Source organism: Lissotriton helveticus, chromosome 5_1 (genome assembly GCF_964261635.1).
Source record: "Lissotriton helveticus chromosome 5_1, aLisHel1.1, whole genome shotgun sequence".
NCBI lineage: Eukaryota > Metazoa > Chordata > Amphibia > Caudata > Salamandridae > Lissotriton > Lissotriton helveticus.
Window position 1 is genome coordinate 1,414,019,787 of NC_136065.1, and position 6,000 is coordinate 1,414,025,786.

Genomic DNA, 6,000 nt, shown 5'->3' on the forward strand with positions numbered 1-6,000 from the left:
TACTCATCAGCATAGTACTGAGTCGACTGACCAGATGCAATTTTCTGATGATCAAAGCAATTCATAGAATTCTGCGGGGGGAAAGGAATGTTCGTTCTGAGGAAACGCACCACGTCCTCTACCCCTAGACACTTGCTGAAAACCACCACGGCCTCTCGGGGCCGGCATACAACTCGCGCGTTGTCGTAAAACAGGGCACTCATTTTTATAATGACCTTCCTCCCTACAGTACGCACACTGATTCAAACCCAAGGGGGGTCCTGGAGGAAAATACCCAGCGTTCTGTTGTGGTCTCTGAAACTGTGGAGGTTGCTGAAACTGTGGGCGTTGCTGTGACTCTTGCTGATTCGAGCGAGGCGGATACGCCTGCTGCAAAAGAACCTTTGTCTTTAAGTCTTTTTCTCTGCTTTTTCTTTCTCGTCCTTATCCCTATTCTCATAGTACTGTGCAGTCGCCAATATCTGGGCCAACGATGAAACAGCCCAAGAACTTTCAGAATCTTTCAACTTATTAGAAAGTTCAGGGAGCAAATTAAAGACAACTTTGTCCACAAATAATCTTTGCCCACCTTCCGTACTCATGTCCTGACCACTATGATCTATAAATGTTTCTTCAAACCTAGTGAAGAAATCAGATACACTTTCATCTTTCTTTTGCTTACATGCTACTAACTTATCCCAATTCACTCGTAAAGCAGGCATCATCGTCTTCATTAAATTAATAATTCTACCTGGCAATTCCGTAACCAAAGGTTCAGGTTTAGCACCTCCCTGTTGTCTACCATCTGCAGCAATAATATTCGCCCAAGTATCTCCTAATTCTGCCGCATGATTCTCATGACGAATCTTCGCCCACAAAGGTTGCGGAACTACATTACCCATCAACATGTCGATGTCGGCTAAATTCATAATACACACATCTACTGTCTGAGACAATTCTTTGTAATAACCAGCAGGATTCTTACGAGGATCAGGTAAGGCAGTTTGAGGCAAAACTGGTAGGGAAGCTTGCGACCCTAGAGCGGGTTGCGCAGGAGGCGGTAAAGCCATCTGTGGAGTACCGGGTGGCTGAGCAACAGCAGGAGGTTGAACCACAAAGGGTGGAACAACCGGAGGTAATAGAGGTGCAGTAGCACCCTGCACATAAGGAGGTGGTAATCTTAAGACATCAAAGGATCTTTTTCAAGATTTTCAATCGCTTTCGGAGGAGGAGATGGCAATGCCGGATAACATTTATCTATGGCCATACAACGCTGCCTATCTGAAACTTCACTCGCTCGCTCCTCTCCATCATCCCTGTACTGCCTAGCAGCTTGTAGTACTGACATATTCTTATCTTCCCTATCTCGTTTAGCTTGTTTAATTTCTCTCTGTTTGGCTTCTTTACGCCAAAGGCGAAAGGAGTCAAACATTGCCGGCCGGGCTTTCTTCCTAAATAATTTAGTTTCTAAATTATCTAAAATCTCGGTATCAAAACTACCATATTGGGGCCATCGTAAAACCCCATCTTTCCTAGTATAGTGGACCCATACTTCATTAAACGTAATGGGGCCCACACCGTGTTTAGAATAGAGCTCATAAGTCGGAGTTCCAACTGGAGGTATCGGACATGAATCCTCCAATCGGGAATCCCTGTTACAACCACAACAAAATATCCCCCTAATTTTGCTAAGACTAGGCATCTTCGCTCACTAATCTAGCTTCAAACTTCAAGGGATTATCTACAACGATAGTCTCGCAAATATACGAGTCCCTCGGCTTTGGAAATTGCAATTTTCAAATCAAAACTAAGGACCAAACAAACTAAGAACCAAAGAACCAAAAACTAAGGACTGGGAGCGACCCACTTATACTTAACTGAGGTATCAGTCACGCCACCAGAAGACCCGTCTATTGTCTCGCCGTACAAAGCATCACAAATGGGTCCAAGACAGGGCGACAGTCAGGGCAGCAGTCCTTAGTAGCCGTCAGGAAAGCAGGAAGCCTCGCAGAAAAGACCTTCAGTCCACGTTCGACATGCCAGGGTCGATGAAGTGGTGGCCGTCCTCCAGAATTTCCTCACAAAGCTCCTCACGATCTTCAGGCTTGGACCGGTACCACTGAAGTCGCCCCACGTTGGAAGCGGCAACTGAAGAACTGGGTTTTAGAACCCAGCGGCGCCAGGGGCACGCCCACAGTCTTCGGGTTCACCTGTCTTAGAATACAGAGACACGGGATACTTCTGAGTGGCGTCAAAGATCAAATTTATTGGCTGCAGCCAGTAACAGAAGTCCTAGAAAGCATCACGGTATGAGTTCTCAGGAGACTGCTCAATTTTACAAAGCAAGTCATCCCTTTTTATGCAAAAAATCACATTCCAGACAAATACCTAACATTTACAAACTGTCCAATCACATGTATCCACACCAGAGGTATCGCATGACGGTAAAACCCACTTTTCAGTTGCCCAGCCCATGATCAATCATCGGTCAAACCCAACATTCTTCTTTAGACAGGTCGAAGGAACCCATAATAAAAAAGGCCACAAACCAATCATAAATAGACCATAAAGAAAGGAGCAGAAACAGGTGAGAGTAGGATAAGGCATATTTGTGTGCAGTAAAACTTTATGATGTCCTGTGCTCTGATCCTTAATCTTGATCAGCTAAAGGGCAGGAACTGGTTTAACAAGGTTAGCTTCAGACAACAGGGTCAGTTCCCTCAGGTCAAACAGGAGTCAGCACGAACTCGAGCTAAGGTGTACATGTCCTTAAAAGACTAGTTCAGCCACAGTCATCGGCCTATGTGAGGGCAACCACAAAATGGCTGCCATACACAAAATGGAACCCAAGGGTCCAGAACGAAATCCCTAAATACGTAGTGAATCCATCGGTCTAACATGACGAAAAACACTCATACTTGTCGCACTAACTAGTTACGGTTCGCTAATATCAAATTCGTAACGAAACCATGACCTTTATGAAACGGGTTCAGAATTCACGGAACCTCATCACTTCTACTGATTGATGCATGGTATGCTGCCACCACCGCATTCATGCTGCCTAATTCTTGGAGAAGATGGTAGCCTTCAACCACTATGAGGGTGGCACTCTGAGCACACTTCCCGGTCCAGGCAGATGCACATAATTCATGTTCGCCCATGACAAAAAATCAGCTGCAGGGATCCAGACATCATTGCAGATGAGGCACTCAGGGCAGGGATAAACGTCTGTCACCATGTGAGGTACTTTTCCACCCTAACTTACCATCAAAGTTCCACTGAAACTCAACTATTTGCCACTGACAAAGGTAGTAACATTTCACCACTCCATCACTTCCACTTCTTAGAACACCAGTAAGCCCCAAGCCTCTGGAAGATCAGATTTTAAGTTAGCAAGCAATGCTTTCTGTCTATATGATTCTGCCAAAAAGGTAAATACTTTTTATTGGGCGCTGCCTGAAAGAAGATTAGGGTAAACAATAATAAGAATGTATCCCTCAAATAGCAAAAATTGCAAAAATATCATTTTCCTTGCCTAACTAGGATTAATAGCAGAATAAATCGAGGCTTCAGAATGATTTGTTATTTTCCGCCTTTTGCGCTGCAAACAGGTTCAGTTATTGACTAGAAACGTTGCCAAGTTAAATCCTTTTTCAAGCTTGCTGTTTCTATCCATATTTATATTTCATGCGAACGGTTTTATGAAATTCCACAAATCAGCTTAAAGTTTTCAATAACAATCTGCTTGGTCTTTTCTCTTCACAGTGGTTGCCGAGGCATTATGGAAGGCATTTAATACACAGAAATGAAACGGGTAAGTTATCTCAGCAATTTTCCTCCTTTCAGAGGGCTAAATGAATTAGGGCTAGAAATAATGCTAGCTTAGGAAGAGTCGCCACAATAATTGAACTTCAGTGACTCTGAAATTCTTTGCACGTTGTTCACTGGAAGTTCCATAGCTTATTTGATCATAGACTTAGAGTTGCTAAATAAAACTGTTAAATCATGGATTTAGAGGTGGCTCTTAAATATATTCATAACATTGGAGAAAGGGAGAACGCTCATCTCTCCTCTCGTAGTCTTTGATACTGCTGGAGGAAAGTATACAAATTAAAGGCGATCTTTCCCCAGTATAGAATACAATCCATTTGCACAAGGCAGGCATTGGTTAGGTGAACTCATCTGTTGGGAAACAAAATGGATCCTTTCGTCACAAACCTTATTGTGTGTAATAACTTTAAATAATGCCTCACAACTGGATAAAATTGCAGGTGGTTTGAGACGTTTACCCTAAACGAATTTTACTTTGGGCCTAGTACATAAAGAAATGTACTGTCCTGTCTTTAGCTCTGGTGGCGCCCTGTGCGACAATGTTTGTTGGCACCCCCACAGGCTCCCTCACTACCACCCTTTCACAGTGCCCCCTCAGGTCTCCATAATCACTCTCTCTCAGATGTATTTTATTAGTTATATAGCGTTTCCTATACCAGTGTAGGGTGTCAGAGCACTTTACATCACACACACGCAATCAATCATAGCTGTGTAAATCGAATATGTGACGAAATACCGCAATCCTACATCCCGCATACCAACACTCCGCAATTTTTACAACGCAGGACTATTACTCCGTAAAGCCATCATTCCTAAAACTTTTACCCCGCATATGACTTTATCACGCATGCCATTGCAATGCAAATGCATGTGTGGTGAAGTCATATACATTGTAAAAGTACATTATTTAAAAAAAGTATATGTATGTATATATATATATATATATATATTTGTTTATACACACTTATTTTTTTATTTAAATAAAACATTTATTCTTTTAAATTGCATTATTTAAATATATATTTGTATATATATTAATATTACATTTATACATTTACTAGCAGCCCGTCCCGACATTGTCCGGGTATGAAAAAGAATGTCTTAAATGGTTAGAATAGGCAAGGCAAAGTTTTTTTAAAAGTTCATGTCATAGTACATTTATTGTTTCATGCGACTTGCCTGTGTGGCTGCTCAGAACCCCTCTTTCTGTTGCGCGGAAAGTGAGCGTGTGCTCTTCGGTTTGTTGTCCTTTCCGCAGAATGCGAACGTGTGTGTCCGCTCCTGCCGACGCCCCTGATCAGTCCTGGCATGCACACTGAGGGCGTGTGCCTTAGTAGGTTCACGCACTCCCCAAAGACTTGCTTGGTGCACTTAGACACCTCACATAGCGTCACTGCCAATCGCCACAGCTCCAAGGACGCTATTCCCCCTCTCCGCAATGCTTCCGGCATCTTTGTGAAAGCCACGCCACTTTCTTTATGCGAGTCCCCTGTGACAACACCGAGGCTCACAAATGAGTAAAGCTTTGTTTTTGTTCCCGCTGCAAATACTGTGAGTGTTATCATTAATGCAGCGTGAATGGGCTTGCACAGTGAAATCGGCGGCCATTTATTTATTGTTTCTAGTTTTGGGCCAGGCCTCTCTGACAACGTTGACGCCCACAAAGGCGTGAATGTGGCGCTGAATGGATTTCGCGCTTCTGAAAGCCACGCCCCTTTCTTAATGCCAGCCCCGGCCCCTCTGACAACGGTGACGCCCATAAAGGCTTGAATGTTGCGCCGAGTGAATAGTGCGCTTTTGAAAGCCGCGCCCCTTTTTTTTATGCCAGCCCCCTCTGCCAACGCCGAGGTTCACAAATGAGTAAAGCTTTGTTTCAGTTAGCGCGGCAAGTACTGTGAGTGTTATCATCATTTAATCTTTATTTCGGCTCATTCGGCCATAAAAGATACATAAACAACAATAATACATTTTGCACAGTGGATACAACATACCAGTGGGAAGCAGAAGATATACAATTCATCAATTAATATGATTAAATCATCTAAATTAAAATAAGCATAAGAGAAAAAAAGATTATATTACACAATAAATAACTATAAAACAGATATTTTGAATAGTACCACCACCAGCCAAGATCAGGGCAACCTAACCTACATACAAAGTGCACCCATTTTGTATCTACAAATCAAG